The sequence below is a fragment of the Aedes aegypti genome, chromosome 2, assembly GCF_002204515.2.
Source record: "Aedes aegypti strain LVP_AGWG chromosome 2, AaegL5.0 Primary Assembly, whole genome shotgun sequence".
Taxonomy (NCBI): Eukaryota; Metazoa; Arthropoda; class Insecta; order Diptera; family Culicidae; genus Aedes; species Aedes aegypti.
In genome coordinates this window covers 53,588,667-53,606,463 of record NC_035108.1, presented here as the reverse complement: position 1 = coordinate 53,606,463, position 17,797 = coordinate 53,588,667, and the positions used below count along the sequence as shown (strand labels likewise).

The window sequence follows — 17,797 nt, the reverse complement described above, 5'->3', positions numbered from 1 at the left end:
TTCATCAAAGTGCTGCTTTCTCCTTTCGATATGGAAGTATTCCATATTTTGCCTTCGATACTTACTGATTCCTTTTTTTCCTTGCCTTCGGCTTTTCTTAGCCGAGTGATAAAAGTCTGTGGCTAAGCAAAGCCATGCTGAAAGTACCTGGGTTCGATTCCTGGCCCGTCCAAGATCTTTTTCGTAATGGGAATTTCCTTGACTTCCTTGGGCTTAAAGTATCATTGTACCTGCCACGCGATATACGAATGCGAAAATGGAAACTTTAACAAAGAATGCTCTCAGTTTATAACTGTGGAAGTGCTCATAAGAACACTAAGCTGAGAAGAAGTTGTTGTTATTCAAGATTATGCTTCAAGAATTCTCCCAGGGATATGTCCAAGAAAATCGCTACATGATTCACTCCAAAGATTTTTCCAAATAATCCTCCAGGAATTCCCCGGAATTTCTTCTCCAGAGCTTATTTTTTGGCTTCCGAAAATTCCTGTACAAAATCCTCTAGAAATTCCTCTAGAGTTCCTCCAAAGACCTAATCAGAAATCACCCTAAGAGTGCTACCAGGTATTCTTCAAAGGTTATTTACAGGAATTGCTCGAGGAACTGCTTTACTAAAGAAGTTTTTGAACCACCCCTGGATAAATTATTGGAGGAATCGCTGGAGAAATTCTTTGAGTCATCCTTGGAGGTTCTTTAAAAAAAAAATTATGAACAAATCCTCTGAGTTATCCCTAGATAATCCCCTCTGGCAAAATAATATATTATAATATTACATGAAGGAATCCTTAGAGTAATTTAAATTACTTAAATCAGGGAGAATCCCTTGAGTAATCCCTGCTTAATTCCTGGAAGATTCATTGGAAAATCCTTAGAAAAAAAAAAAAATATTGCAGCAGGGGATTTTTTTTATTTCTGTACAAAGTGGGCCGAAGGATCTCAGATTTTCATGAAACTTTTTTCACAGGCAGGGCTCATCGAAATATGAATAAAAAAAATTTGAGAAAAATTCAGGGTCGCCTATTTCCCCGGAAAACTCAGTTGAATTTTTCTTGTTTCCCTCTGACACTACTTATTTTGAAAAATCATAACTCAAGAACGATGCATCGTAGAAACAAAGTTTTTTTTATGAAAATGAAAGCAAGTTTTCTCAAGAATAAAAAAAATATTAGCTGGAAAAAGTTTTCCACAAAATTTTCCACCGTTGAGAAAATTCTTAAGAAAAGCCGGTAAAACTATGCTCCAACTCGTGGAAGATTTTCAGAGAAGATAATTTCATAAGCTTTAATTGCTGAAATTTTTGAAATGTACTTTTTTTCGTTTTTGGATTATGGCCAATTTTGTAAAAAATGTGCAAATGTGCCATTTTGAGCCTTTTCTTTGAAAAATCATAACTCAAGAAAGAAGCATCGTAGAAACAAAGTTTTGTTCTAAGAAAATGAAAGCAAATTTTCTCAGGAATAAAAAAAAAATATTAACTGGAAACAGTTTTCCACAAAATTTTCCACCGTTGAGAAAATTCGTAAAGAAAAGCCGGAAAAACTATGTTCAAATTATTGGAAAACTTTCAAAAATATATTTTTGAGAAGGTCATTTCATAAGCTTTAATCGCTGAAATTTTTGATATGTTCTTTTTTTCTGGAGCCTTCTGGTTAATCATAATCATGCACTTCATGCAGATTTTCATCTTTTCCGTAATCCACCGAACTCCATTCGAATGAAACTTGGTCATATTGTCTACCCATTGATTTAACTGTCAATTTTGTAAATTGACGCTTATATTGAGCTGTTCGGTAATCCAATCCGCATGATTATTAAATTAATTAATTCATTACGCGTGGTAAAGATGGACAAATTATGGGTGAAATTATGAAAAAAAAAATCCACGTGCTCGGCTGGGATTTGAACCCAGGACTCTTGTATGATAGACGTGCGCCTTACCAACTAAGCTACCGAGCCACTTGGTGACCCAATAACTCAGTTGGTTACAAGTTTAGAATTAAAATCCCTACAGACCACGCGAACCCCTTTCATAACCCGTTTCCATCCATCTCATGTTAAATACACACGCGAGAAGAGCGAGTGCGATTTATTTAGTGTTGAAACTGTTTGACTATCGTACCTACAGGAATTTGAATTCTAAACTTGTAACCAACTCAGTTATTGGGTCACCAAGTGGCTCGGTAGCTTAGTTAGTAAAGCGCTCGTCTAGCATACAAGAGTCCTGGGTTCAAATCCCAGCCAAGCAAGTGGATTTTTTTCACAATTTCACCCATAATTTGTCCATCTTTATCACGCGTAATGAGTTAATTAATTTATCAATTTTGTAGTTACCGTAATCCGGGGTAACATTGATCATTTTTTTGAATATTTCTCAAACATTTGATTTGAAAATGCGTTGCAAATTTTATATTTTTAAAACAAGTACTGCCACCCATTGCTCGTGTCTTTGTACTGTATTTTGTTTTCTGAAAGTTTAAAGCATATTTAAAAAAATGTTTTAAGTGATTTTTTCATTTAGCTGACATGGGGTAACATTGATCACCCATAAAAACATCGTTCGGTAAAATTGAAAATATCATTACTTACTAAAATCATGGTCCCTGAAGCCGAATATGAAGGCCAAACTCTTACAAGTCATTTACTTTTTGAAATATTTTAAAATTAAAAACACCTTGGATTGTGGAATACGCCTAAAGGTAGGCAATTTCCTAAGGAAATTCTTCACGCTTTATAATAATTTATGAATTATGCTTTATTGAACATATTTATGAAATTTTTGCCAACAAAATCGTTTTCGGCGATGTCATTTTTAGTAACAACCGCATTTCTCTTGCTCATATCGTTTTCAGAACTCATATGAGACATGATTCTTTAATGGTGTCATCCATAATCATCAAAATCATTGTTTACAAAAGTTGAAAATTTTTCGCATGAACACAGCTTAATTTTCGCAAAAACCTTATTTTTCATTGGCTCATGAATATAAGAAAGAGAATCACCATTCATGCATTGGAAATATTCCATCAATAAATGTTGATTCGAGCTTTTTACGAAGAGGGTCATTGCGATCAATTTTACCCCACTGATCAATGTTACCCCGGATTACGGTACCTAACAGGTAGCTGGAAAAAATGCCTACATTATGATTGGAGAAATCTTTGTCTCTATGCTGTTTCGTTCTTAAGTAGTTTTGTTTATAAACTTATAAATTTGAAAATAAGCTTTATAAACTTATAAATGTAAAAAGCTCATCTTGGTAATATTTGATCATGTTTTAGGAATGAAAAATGAGCGTATTACAAAAATGTTTAAGATTGGATCTTATTGATCGCTCTTTTCAAATATACTTTGTATGTAAGCTGGAATAGCTAATTGGGTTATCATCATTTATTTTCCTAAACGGTGAAAAATGTCCTGGGAAACTTATTCCATTTCAAAAAATCTCAAAGTTTTGAGAAAATTTTATTCCGATTTGACAAAAAAAAAAATGTTTCTGTGACGCATTTATCTTCAGTTATGATTTTCGAACGAAAAGACTTGAACGAGAAATCTGGGCATTTTTCGCAAAACTATGACCAAACGCAGGAATTAAAAAGTAGTACATCTTAAAAATTTCAGTGATTGAAATTTATAAAATTCTGTTCTCAAAAATATTTGTTTGAAAATCTTACACGATTTGGAACATAGTTTTCCCGGCTTTTCTTTACGAATTTTCTCAACGGTGGAAATTTTTGTAGAAAAAAGTTTTCAGTTAATATTGTTTTTAAATCCTGAGAAAATTAGCTTTCATTTTTATAAAAAAAAACTTGGTTTCTATGATGCTTCGTTCTTGAGTTATGATTTTTCAAAGTAAGTAGTGTCAGGGGAAAACCAAAAAAATTCCAACTGAGTTTTCCGAGAAAATAGGCGACCCTGAATTTTTCTCAATTTTTTTATTCATATATTGATGAGCCCTGCCTGTGGAAAAAGTTTCATGAAAATCTGAGACCTTTCGGCCCAAACCCGTACGGAAATAAAAAAAAATCCCCAGCAATCTCTGTAGTCCCGAAGAAATCTCATGGAAAAATTGTTAGAAAAACCCTATAGAGTTTTTTCTATTGTAATTTTTTTTAGGAATTTCTGTAGAAATTGCTGGGTAAATATCTGAAGTAATCCTACAGGATTCTTTGCAGAATTATCTGGGCCAATTGCTGAATGAATCAATTAAGGCTCAAGAATCCATCATTCAATCATCAGCAATCATCAAAAATGAAAAACCAGTTTTTTCGTTCATATTTAAAGAAATCCTCCTGAAAATCTATCACTGTCCTATAGATAGCAAGTTTAATGCAATGATAGATTTTCATAAGCATTGTTTCAATTTTTAGCAAAAAAACTGGTTTTGAAAATTTGTAAAACGATGATGGTTATTTTCCTCTTAAAGGCTAGCTAAATAAACTGCAGAAGAATTCGCTGGAGAATTCTTGCTGTAGTCCTTGGATGAACCCTGGAAGTATCACTGTGAAAAAAAAATGATGCCTGAAGAAATACCCGCAGAGATATTTCCGGAGAAATTTCCGGATAATATTTGTGGGTATCTATAAACAAATTTCTGGAGATATATATTTAGCGCTGCAGACATATTTGGAGGAATCCATGAAGGATGGTGGATTCTAATTAGAGTTTAGTTTTCTAATGTAAATCCAGGAGAAAAAGAGTATTTTCTGATAAAATTCCTGGACGATGATTCCATGTTCAATTTTTGGAAAAATTTCTAGAGGAATTTTCAAAGAAATCCTTGGAAGAACTTTCAGAAGACCAAACCGAATCTCTGAAGCAATTTCAGAGATAATCCATGGAAGATAACCTGCAAATTTTCTTGGAGTTATTCACGTAGCGATTTTCCAAGAGGCATTTCTTTGGGAGTTCCTGGAGGAATTCCCCAAAAAATAAGTGAAGATTCCTTTGAAAAATTCTTGATTGAATCCCTGGAGCAATCCCTGGACGAATCCATGGAGCCCCCAAGATGACTACCTGGAAGAATCCCTGCATGGAACTCATGGAGGTATTTCTGACGGAATGCCTGGAGTAATCCTTATTCTAGTGTACTCCCTGGGGAGACATCTCTGCAAAGATCCCTGTAGAGTTTTTCATGGATGAAAACTTGAAGGATTCTCTGGGGAATCTCTGAAAGAATAATAAAAAAACCGCCTAAAGAATTCATGGAGGAATGTCTGGAAAGATTCCTGGAAGAATCCTTGTAAAAATTCCTGGGAAATCCCAGTAACAATTTTACTTAAAGATTCTATGAAAGATTCCATGGGAATTTTCTAAAATAATCTCTATAGAGATTTTCTTGCAGAATTCCCTGCAACAATCTTTGGTGAAAACCCTGCATGAACTTCTGGCAGTATTACTGCAGGTATTCCTGGAGCCCTACTGGGGCCGGTCTCAATAATCTTAGCAATTAAAAGCTTTTCCCATAATCCCTGGATTAATCAGTAGTGACATCCCTAGTGGAATTTCAGGAGAAATCATTGTCCATTAAAATTATCTAGAACGAACTTCTTGTAAAACCCTTTGATAAATCTTCGAAGTAATTCCTGAAGAAATAACAAGAAGCGTCTCTAGAGAAATTTCGGAAATTCTCTGGAGAATTTTTTAACTTGTACCGAAATTTCGTGTGTGGCCAAGAGTTCCTATTCGTCAGCGATAAAACGTCTTGTTTTCTCACAGTTACAAAACACGAATAGCGGCTTGTCGAATGAGGCCAATTCGCTACATTATGAAATTTTCCTAATTTTGCCTTACAGAAATAGTTACTGGTATTCTGATACAATAATGTTATGTTTGTAAGACCAAGTTAGCCGTAGCGGTAAAAACACAGCTTTCCAGCAAGACCAAGTTGAGGGACATAGGTTCGAATCTCATCGGTCGAAGATGTTTCGAGTTGGGAATTTTCCCAGACCATGAAGTATTTTCGACACAATATTTAAATATACACATTGAGTCAACAGTTGCCCTATTTACGACAAGACATGAAGAACAAACTGTCGCATGATATGTTTTGGTGTAAAAATCGAAATTTCTCCAATGATAGGTTCCTTAGGGAACTATAAGAGGTCCCCAAAGAGGCCATTCTAGTTAAATATCCATTTTTGGTCTAAAGTTGACCTATTCATGACTAGACATGAAGAATGAGCCGTTGCACGATGAGTATTGCAGCTCAATTCTAATTGTCCCCAATCATAGGTTCCCTAGGGGACACTCGGTGGTCCCAAAAGTTATGTCGTGGGTTGAGAACCACTGATCACCGAAACCCACAATCATAAACAAACTCAAAGGCCATCCGCCTGAAACCGACCAATGCACTCGAAAAGTGCAAGATATTGAAATTACAACCATATGCGACAACCGCACCTCAAGTGCCAGAATTATTTCCATTCCTTTTTTCCTCCTCCCCGTGAGCCCTACACGGACGGGCAAACGAAATTGAAAGGTTTCAAATTGCATCGCCCTGGCCGGACCACCGAGATACGAATTGCCGAAATAGCAAGATGCACATTTTTGGGCACGGACCACCTAGGCATACAAAATGCCACATTTGCAAAGATGAATAATTTTTAAGTATGGACTCCAGTTGTCTCATTCTCACCAATAGAAAATAGATTAAGCAGTTAAACATTGTAAGCTTTTGTAACAAGATATAAACCCAGAAACGACGAAATAATAAACAGATTCTTACGAACCAGAAACTGGGAAAGGAGTCTCGACTTTTATTGAGTCCTTACTGGTGATAGCTCTCGAGCTCACCATAGTTTGGATACTCTACAAAGAAAAGACCTTCTCCAATATTTCTAAATACCGTAGGATGCCACAGTTACCAATTCAATTAAATTCCCATTTTGAGTCTACAGTTACTTTATTTACGACAAGGCATGAAGAAAGAGCCGTCGCATGATATGTTTTGGTGTTAAAACAGAAATGTCCTCCAATGACAGGTTTCTCCGGGAAATTCCGGTGGTCCCAAAAGTGGCCACTCTAGTCAATTATCCATTTTAGGTCTACATTAGCCCTATTTAGCACGAGACATGAAAAATGAACCGTCGCACGATATGTATTGGAGTTCAATATCAATTGTCCCTAATTATAGGTTCCCTCGGGGACATCTGGTGGTCCTGGAAGTAGTCACTGTAGTCAACTATCCGTTTTGAGTCTATAGTTGCCCTATTTACGACAAGACATGAAGAATGAGCCGTCGCATGATATGCTTTGGTGTCGAAATCGAATTGTCACCTATGCAAGGTTCTCCCGGGGCACTTGGCGGCGCCATGAGTGGCCAAATCTGTACAAGACTCTTTCTCAATTTATAATAGGGTATTTTATGATAAGCTAGGGAGAAAACAACATTGCGCGATATATTTTGAGTGAATAAATTGTTTGATCCCAATTCGGATCCACTACCAGCACCGATTCCGGGTAAATGGCCATATCTTGGTTGTTTCTGGACCGTTCTTAATACTTGGCGCACCAATCGCTTCAGAATTTGATCTTCTATCTTCATGTGTAGTAAAATTTTGATTTTTTAGCCGAGACCTTTGCTAAAAACACGTCATAATTTTACTGCATAAGACATGCTTCCGGAAATTCGGATTATCACCGGTATCCGGTGGTTATAGTTCATCTCCATGGATGCACCTCAAAACTAGATTAGTTGACCCGTCCATTACTTCTTAAAAAATTGAAATCGGTCAATCTTTGTCAAAGTTACAGCATTGATGGGGAGGGTACAAAAAAGGGCGGAGAGCTCCCTGCAAATCTTATTTCAACTCTTCGAATCTATGACATTTGTTCGCATTACATTTAGTCGAATGGACGTTTCGTCGAACGGACATTTGGTCGAAAAGAATTTAATTGCTTTAGATGAATATGAAATTTGGTCGAAAGGACAATTAGTCGAAAATTTGGTCGAATAAGGATTTTTAGGATTATTATACAGGATTATACAGAGTGTCATTTTCACGTTAATAGACAATAATTGTGTCATTGAAATAGGGGAAAACATGTATAGTAGATGCAATTACTGGAGGTTGTTTATGCTAGAACAACATTAATAAATACAAGAAATCTACATTGATGTACTGGTATTTCTTGAACAAAACTCAAGCCTTCACAAAGCGTCGAACGATATTTCAAGATTCCAGTTGTTCATCCAGACTCACTCACAAAATCGATGGACCCTTGCGTTGTTGACGTTACATTATGTAATTTTTCTCATTCCGAAAGATTCTGCGAACCGGATGAATCATGACAAAATAATCTAGAATGGAAGGAAGCAAACTTCTGTCACCTAAGACTCGTGTAATCTTACGTGATACATATAATAAATATAATTATCTATTTTGGACCATTTTGGTTGAACTAATAATGAACTAACTATCAATCGGAGTCATTGACTCCGCCATCAAAGCAACATGTTGTCTCACGGAATATAAATTTGATGCACTTCGCCATTTTGTTCTATGCTTATCAGGACATTACAAACTCTTACGCACGGTCGTACGCTGTAAAACTTGATACTTTATAAAATATCCGAGCACTCACACTGGAAGTTGTTATTAGATAGAGATCCACAGTTATATATAAAGAATGATGGCATTTTGGAAGAATAATAAATTCAACAAAGTTTAATATTCTAATAATTGAGCGACATAAAAATTTAGGAGGATTTTTTCCACAGAATGATGACATTTTGGAATAATAAAAAAAAAAACAACAGACCTTGATTATCTCTGAACTGCTTTCCGTCTTCCAATTAAAAAAATACTGAGGAATAAGAGCATTTACAAAAATAATTTATTATTTATAGACACTAGTATTAATAATCATGTAGAAAGATTCATTATTGACTTCTAAAAATTAAATATATTTGCCCAAAATTACCGTAAAGCCATCTATTGTGGAAACATTTTAGATTGGTTTTATATCTGATGAACCAAACGATCAATCGATCAATCATTCCAAAACAATCTTTCGTCGAACCATTTACCTGTTGCACAATTTTTCATCCAACCATTACAAAATAATCTTCTGACTAAATGTCCATGCGATCAAAAGTCATTGAAACAAATATCATTTGAAGAAATGTTCTTAAACTATTCGACCAAATGTCCATTCGACCAAATGTCCTTTCGACCAAATGTACTCTCGACCAAATGTCATTCGACCAAACGTCATTCGACCAAATGTCTTTCGACCAAATGTCCTAAAGCCCAACTCTTCATATTGTAATTAAAGTTGAAAACATTATATGGCAAATGAATTCCGCTGCCCTGAATATAAAACACTGTGTCGGTTTATTGATTAGATTAGATTTTTAAATAAAAAATGCAAAAAGTTCAAGTATATTTTAAAAATGACCTGGGGCAGACACGAACATTCTGAAAACGTCATTATTTTTGTTTAATTTAATAAAAAGAGAATCACCGAAGGATAAATGCATAGTTTCCCTTTTATTGGCCCATTAAGAAATCAGTTCAAAATGTCCACTTTGAAAAGATCTTGAACCGACCGGGAATCGAACTCAGAATCAAGAGTCTGGAATTGTGCTCTTGAGAATTCGATGCATGGCTTCGTTTTATCTTCACCTTAAAACCAGTACTATTCTCACTGATGTATATCGTCGCTATTTCCTCTCTACTTTGAACTTCCACTGTATCTGCTTCAATCTCCAAATCCGCACAATGAATCTCTCATCAAGCTCAATCCATCGCCATCAACAACTTCAGCTATCTAATCAAGAAAATAAACATACCAATTAGGCTCGAACTCGGAATGGAGAAGCCATCGCACCGGAAAGATAATATTTTCCGCCAAACGACGGAGAAATTGCAGACAAACACACGCAAGATATCCTACGCCTCTGTTCTCGATTGCCGATGCCGTTCAGACCCCTCCCCCTTTCCATACTTATTGATTATCCCGACCAAGCATTCTTTTTCTCGTTTTCTCCTTCCGAAGCCATGCGTTGTTGCTTTTCCGATGCTGATGATGATAGAGTCCAATCTCGGCTCAGGTGCACATAGATCTTCATTCGGCTCGAGTTCGTCTCGGCCTTCCGTCAGCCACCTTCTTCATCGTCATCTTCGCGGAAGACAACCGAAGCGTTCATTTTTAATTAATAATAAATAATCACGGGTCAGTGGTAATTAATTTCAATATTTAAGACCATTAGCAAGACAAGCAGCAGCAAAGGCAGCAGCCTCCGCACGGCGAAGTCGCTTTTCCTCGAGGCGGATAATTATCGCATCGGCTTTCCCGAAGAACAACGACGACGACGACGACGCGGCCAAGGCAACACGGCAGATTAGGATTGAGTATCTTTAATCTGGAACGGCTCCGGCCGAGACGGTTGGTGCTTCAGTTTCTTAAGGCTCCTCTCGGAGGAGAGGTGGGTTGAGTATTGTTTCACCATTTATCATGTAGCAGTCCTGTTCGGTCGGTAGTGACGATTTAAGCAACTTGCGACCATAGCAGGTTCGGTTTTGTCGAAATTCTGAAGGATGACGAAAAAATCCTGTTCTCGATGCGTTTCCTTTCTGGATGAACTGGTGACATACTGACACTGGGGCAAGATAGGTGGCCTTTGAAGGGATGGCGACGAGGGTGTCAGACCAAGATGGATTACCAGTCAAGCGTGGGTGACAGACTTGAAGAGGTTCTCTCGACGTCGAGGTGGGCACTTCATCGCAGCCCTTATTCAGCCGGTGATGGTTCAGGACTACGGAAGGACGTTATGCGTTCATTTTGCGTTACCGTAGTTGTTAGCAGGAAAAAATATGCTGCTTTGTCGAGGAGGAACTTGTCATGGTGATTAATGAAAGTGGTGGCTGTTTCGTGCGGAGATGCGAGGTGGATTGTTGGCTATTATCAATACTAGTAGTAAGGAAGAATAAGTACAAAAAACTGCTTGAGTCGATCTGTTTCCAAACAATATCGATAATCATGTTAATTGATCCAAGAAGATTAAAATACTATTTATTTGCACAAAATCCATAACGTGGTTTGGTGAAAAAAAAAAAAATTTTTTTTTTGACGTTTTTGTTAGTTGAAACGTAAACGTGCTATTTATTGACTTAGAAAGAGCTGGGTTAGTTATCAGTCTGAATCAAGATCATTTACAGTTGAACAACCCTTACTTATAATAATGCAAAATTTGCAATAAGAAATTAGAACTATCAGTTATCAACAGTAGTCATATCAGTACAATTATTTTTGTATAGGATCACCAACCAAAGAGTTCTCCACGGGTCCTTAACTTATCCCACTAACTCAACATCCTTCGATGACAACTGTATAGAGATGCAGAGGTATCCTCGATCTTTAGCAACTTAAAGTTAATAAAGTTGCTCCAACAATTTTATTATCTCAATAAGCGATCGGTTGATTCAATCGCAAGCAATACCTGATAAATTTTAGCATCAATTTTCAATCCGAAAGATTCTATCTCAGTCATTGCTGCTGCGAGTACACATAATTTGAATTCCCTCTATTGAGCAATGCAAAAGCTCTAAATGTTCCTTTTTGTGTTAACATATATGCTTCCAAATTTGTTTTCTCATCTGACATATAACAGCTAATGCAATGTTCAAATCCCCAACTTATGTGGATTAGTGCAGTCTGGCCTAAAAATTGACGTACAAAATAGTTTGCGAAAATTGGCAATCAGAAGGCATTTTCAGAGATATTAATATTTTCCTGATAGTTAAGGCAAACAGACGTGATTTTCATTTAGTTTCCAAATCCATAATTGATCGTTTCAAACTGAATCACATTCCATAATCACCAACCTTCAACGAACTTCTTCCTCGCTTGCCAAAACATTCCAAAGTAATTTTCCCATTGACTTCCCTCGACAAATTGCCACCTCAAACTCGGTATCCATCACACTGAGATCCAAGCTCCCGTCAATCTTTATCACCGCGCGCGGACAAAACGGGAATGCCTGCCTGCTTGCCTGCCTTCGCTCGGCTGTCAATGAACTTATCCACATGGCTTTCATCATCCGGTGCGCATTCATCCACGTCACTCAACTCCGGGCCGCCACGGTGAGATCCAGAAAAACGTCCAGCAAATCAATCATTTTCACCAAACGACGACCACCATCACATCTCGCGTCCCGATGAAGCAGTGGAGACGAAACGATCACGCGGTGCAACCCAGACCGTTATTGTCAGAAAAAATCGTTATCAACTTTGAGCTCACCAGTCGTACTTTATGACGAAATTGTATGCAGGGTGTACATATGTATCTGTTTTTTTAATAGATCTTTTTTCAAGGTTTTTTTTTTACACGGAATCTGTTTACACAAATACAGATGTACAGATTTTTTACACATAATCCTTCGTTCCAAAATTACACAGACTTATGCAGATTTTTAAGCGAAAATTGAAATAAATGTTTCTGCAAACCTCAAAATTTCGACCAATGTGAGACAATTTTGCATAGTAGTTACAAAACATTCACATTTCCTCAAAATTCTTGTGTAGTTATCATTCCTATCTCAAATTCAATTGATAGAGATTGAAAATACATATATTATGTTACAGGATACGGAAATAAAGAGAATTCAAGGAAAAATGCAGATTTGTATGTGGAAATCCTGGCTGCACATCTGAGAAAAAGAAAATAATAAGAAAGATCCGCTATTACGCCAAAATTACGCCCTCTTGATGATATAAGTCCAAAAATTCAAAGAGATACTCAAACGGTTTTCCATTTATCCAACTTGTTATATGAAAAACACCGTTGAAACTGAGTTCAAAGTTGGTTTGATGAGTTGCTTGTAGTTTCCAAAAGGATTATTGAAGAATTATTGAAGAATTTTGAATAACATGGGCGTAATTCTGCGGCGTAATAATTATTAGCTTATTTTTTTTTCTAAGTATACTTTCAGACTTATAATTATAAGTTATTGGTATCTTGCCTTCATACTTTGTCGAGTGAAAGGCTCGAACGCAAATGGGTGTAAGTGACATTTTGATCACTCTTGAGTTTAGTATTCTGAAAAGGATTATTATTTTCAAGCTTTCTAACGTCCAACGGTTGTTTAAGGTGATTTTCGCGATTCTACCAGATTAACCAGAATGCCATTAACTCGAATGCCATGGCCATGAATATCATTGCACCTCATCACATTAGACCGCGAAAATGTTATGCAGGTTAATTATGCATTCGAGGTTATGGAATTCGGGATGATGGCACATTCGAGGAAATGTAATTCAGGGTCTAATCATTTGGGATAATGGGGTAATCCATAACGCGGGTAGATCACTTTTTCATGGTGCGTTATGGGGTTAAGATCTAGCAGTGGACCCTAGTCCTGACTGCTTCAAATGAAGATAACAGATAAGTCTCGGTTTTCCCAGTCTTGAGACAAAGAAAAAAAATTGACTCGAATTCAACTTCTTGTTTTCTATTTTTTTATGTAGTTCTCTAGTTTGAAAAAGTGAGGACTAAGATTCTGATGCATGGACAATTTCGGTGTCATTTCTTAACTTTATCAAAGGATCCGATTTTGACTGATAAAGGGGCGCACCGTTGAGTGTGTACCCACCACACTCTTCGAAGGGTATAAATAACCGAACCTTTCCTGTGAATCACTTCTCGATAGTGAATAGGTAACACGACATGCACTAAACAAAGGGCACAGGATATACTACAATAGATCAAATATTGTTAGCAGTGGTTTATGTTCCAAACAGAAAATTAAGGACTAGAATTTATGTTTACGCCCATACTAATAACTACGGTAGAACCGAATTTTGTTTAGTGTAACAGAGCAAACAAAATGAAAGAAACAAATGGAAAGTTGTATTATCCAAGGAATTAAAAATCGTAAAACTTGCAGATCATGATTCCAAATGGTTGTCTTAAAACTAAAGACTTATCGTATACTTAGTATAGTTTTTTAGCCTGAATATATGCTAACATACTAAGTTGTAGAGTTTTCAAGGTAGAGATTTGAATTAATGCATTCTGGGAAACTTGAGAATTAAACATTTAATAGGCAATTGTCCAATACATAGGGGGGAATGGATTACATAGGCAGGATCAACAACAGGGTGAAAACGATGACTGAACTGATCAGGGTTGAAATGTTGCACACCGTTCGCGTTGTGCGTGAACAGCAATAAAAATATCAAAACAGTGTTGCCAGATTACCTTTTCCTAGTTAAATTGCTAAAGATCATATTAAACTTAGAGAGGATAAAATAAAATTGATTAAAGAACAACGTATTTAAATTGAAATTTCAATCAATTTGCAGTTCAATTATTTATATAAAATGCCTGTTAAGTATATAAAAAATTAGCAAATTTTACAACACTTTATCTTAGCAGATATAAATTGAAGAATGTTAGCAGTCCCATGGGCCGGTGGTGGGTGGTCCAATAAGCATTCTAAACATATCAAATGAATGAACATTTGACCAAAATTTAGTTGAAATCGGTTATGGTCGTTGGTGCTTACGTTACACGTTGATACGAATCGACCATTCTAAAACAAAATTTGTGTAGTTTTCTCACATAAAAATGAAAACATCAAATTTTGAGACAAAAATCTAAACATTTACACCGTGTCCAGTATATTCTCATACAAATTCGAGATAACATTACTTTACGCTTGTCTAACTGACATCATTGGTGATAATATTTTTTGAAAGTAGTTATAACACTGATTCACTAAAGGAAATATTTTGGAAATATTTCAATTATAAACTTATTTTATCAACTCAAGAATTTACGAAAAATATTTCCAGCGGCACGCTCATAGACAGAGCCCAACTTCAATCTGCAGTTATCGCACATATGTTTATCAAATTTTATCAATATTTATCTATTCAAAACGCAATATGATTAACTTAATGTTTCTAATTTTTTTTTGTGAATTCTCTGATTTTCACTTTGTAAACCAGACCAATATGAACAAAAATTCATTTTAAGTGCAAATCACGACTTTAATGGACATTTCATCACTTATCATAGCAATTATTTTTTTCTAATTCATAAAACAAGCTATTCTACGTTAGTAAAATACTACCAGACTACAATGAAATACTACAACATTGGACTGTCTTACATTCTGTAAAATTATACAAAAGAAAAGAAAAAGTGTATGAGAATATATTGACCACGGTGCACAGTGGCGGCCTTTCATACAAAGGTCGGACAAAACCTCAAATACGTCCAAAATCGCTTGATAATGGTTATCTATTACCTATCTTGGGTACCTGACATCATCCCGTTGGAAATAACTGTCAAATTGAAAATTCGATTTTCTAGTGAAATTTGACAAAATTATCTTTTGCATCCAATCGAATAAAAATGCTATTATTAAAAAAAAAATGGGTCGTAATGCAAAAATGTGTGCATAAACCTGAACTAGAGATACATATTTAAGTTACTTTTAGTATATCCTGTAAAGTTTCAAACGGGTTATTGCATATTATACTCATTTAAATGATGAAATAGATAAATAATAATAATGAAAAATGAAAATGGAATTTTCACCTCTAGGGGCAAAGAGGGGCAAGAAAAACTGTTGCACTTTAGAAAGTATTAATGATTTGCTGCTTCACAGTGAGTGACTCATTTTACCGAAACACTTCACATAAAACGGACGAAGTTTTAAAAATTTTACAAAATTTTGGAGAAAGATTGCGATAAACATTTTTTGCTACAAATAACAACTCAATGTGTTAAAAATTATGTAATCATAGGCCAATCAAAGGCTTGAAACTACGCTTTCAAATGAAACCTATTGAGATTAAATCGGTTATGATTTCGGTGAAATACGGCTGTTTGAAGTTTGATAGGTAAACCATAGTTGATGAATTTTAAGCAGTCCAATTTTGCTGACTTTGCCGCACTTACGATGCTGCCAAAAATCGAAAACAAAACAGATCACTCTCAAATTTTGAGAAACTGTCACTGAATGATAACGAAGTCTATAAAAAATATTAACTAGTGATTTTGAGAATATGAATTTTTGAGGTTTTGTCCGGCCATGCGCCACTGTGCGGTGTAGAAGTGGCGCATGCGATTTAAAGGTGAAATTTCAAGTTTTTACATATGACCTTCAGTGAAGCTTTCATAATGGCTTTGTTATTTTCTAACTAATTTAGAAGCACTAGGCATCATTCTCTTCAAAATTTAAATAAAAAAGTTTTTAGAATATCAATTTTGTCTTAAATTAAAACTTGTCTTATTTAAAAGTAGTTTTCTCTAAATTTTTTTCCCTTCCTAATGAAAAAAAAAAGTTTGATCATAACTTCATGAATACTCATCCGATTCCAAATCATTTTACATGATTTTGTTTTTTTTTTTTTCAAAATGCGTATTCAACAAATTTAATTAAAATTGTTTTGATTTAGTTATTTAACAAAAACTACTCAAAAACTTGATTTTTTTTTATTAATAAAAGTGAAATTATTCGACTTGTTCACTTTTTTTTCACCAGAAATTACATTTTTATTGTTAAACTGAAGTTAATAAGGTATTTTGATTTAACTACAAGTTGAACAACGCATATAGTTTTTAAAAGTTTCTGAAATATTTTTGTTATAAAATTTATGGAATATTGCTTCTTGAACCTTTTTGAATGTTTGACAAATGACTTAAACCAGTTTCAGCATATGTATTAACTTTTAACTGACAAAAATTTGAAAGAGATGGTACAGTATACTCTACCTTACTCGATATTCTGTATTTCGATACCACCCTAACTCAATGGTCCCTTCAATATCGAGTTAGGGAGAGTTGACTATATTTTGCATTGAAAATTCATGTTTTTGGGCAGTTTTTGCTAAATAACTGCGTCGAAATAATTTTTTTATTACTTTGTTGTATCCACAGCTGAAAACTACTAAATTTGCTTTAAAAACATGTAAAAAGGTTTGGGTAGGTCAAAAAAAAGTATTTTTTTAGTAAAAAAAGGAGAATAATTGGAGATAACTACTTTCAACTAAGACTAGTTTTGATTTTAGGCAAATTTCCTATTAAAAAAACTTTTCATAAATTAAATTTTAAAGAGAATGGTGCTGAGAGCTTCAAAATTGATTATAAAATAACAAATTTATGAAAACTTCTATGAAGGTCATATTTCATAACTTTTATATTCACCTTCAAATTGCTTGGGCCACCTCTAAATCTTAATACTTTTGGCTCAACATTTGATGTTTCCCTTCAATGTGATTTGAATTCGAAAAAGCACACAAATTTTTGGTTTGGAGAGCTAATGAAAAATAAACCACACCGTACTCAGCGATTGGTTCAGTGGTTCATTCACATACGCCATAAGTTTAAATACATTATGCTGCTTGTCAGGGTTAGACTCAATCAATAAGATTCAAATCCGGAAGAAAAACTCAGTAAAGAAGGACTAATGGCGGTTCATAATCGAAAGTTAAAGTTTCAAACATTTTTTTAAGCAAAGAAGAGTAAACACATTTTGAATCCGTGTGCCTTGATTTCTTGCTTACACAGATCAGTGTGCTGTTAAGACAATTTCATGAATACTAATAACAATATTCAATCAGCTCCGTAATGTCTCATTAAGCTTGAGCCTATCAAAATGAATAAGGTTCAAACAATTTTTGTGGCATGGCTACGGGATAAGAAAACTTTATTTATCAATTGAATGTTGATGGCAACCCGACTAGCGGATAACAACAGAGTCGTTACAGAATTTGTTACTCAGTTAGCGTGTTTTTTCAACAAATCATGTTATAATTTTGGGGGGGGGGATGGACCTGGTGTAGTG

At 35.2% G+C, this 17,797-nt stretch overlaps 1 protein-coding gene and 1 non-coding gene across 6 annotated transcripts in view; both read right to left on the bottom strand.

Annotated features, from left to right (window-relative positions):
- Nucleotides 1-17,797, bottom strand: part of LOC5566288 (RNA-binding protein Musashi homolog Rbp6) — a 1,418,593-nt gene that overhangs the window by 1,010,613 nt on the left and 390,183 nt on the right. The gene's annotated exons all lie outside the window — the stretch shown is intronic.
- On the bottom strand, nucleotides 1,882-1,953 carry Trnad-auc. The gene has a single exon. It is a non-coding gene; the product is annotated as a tRNA-Asp (tRNA).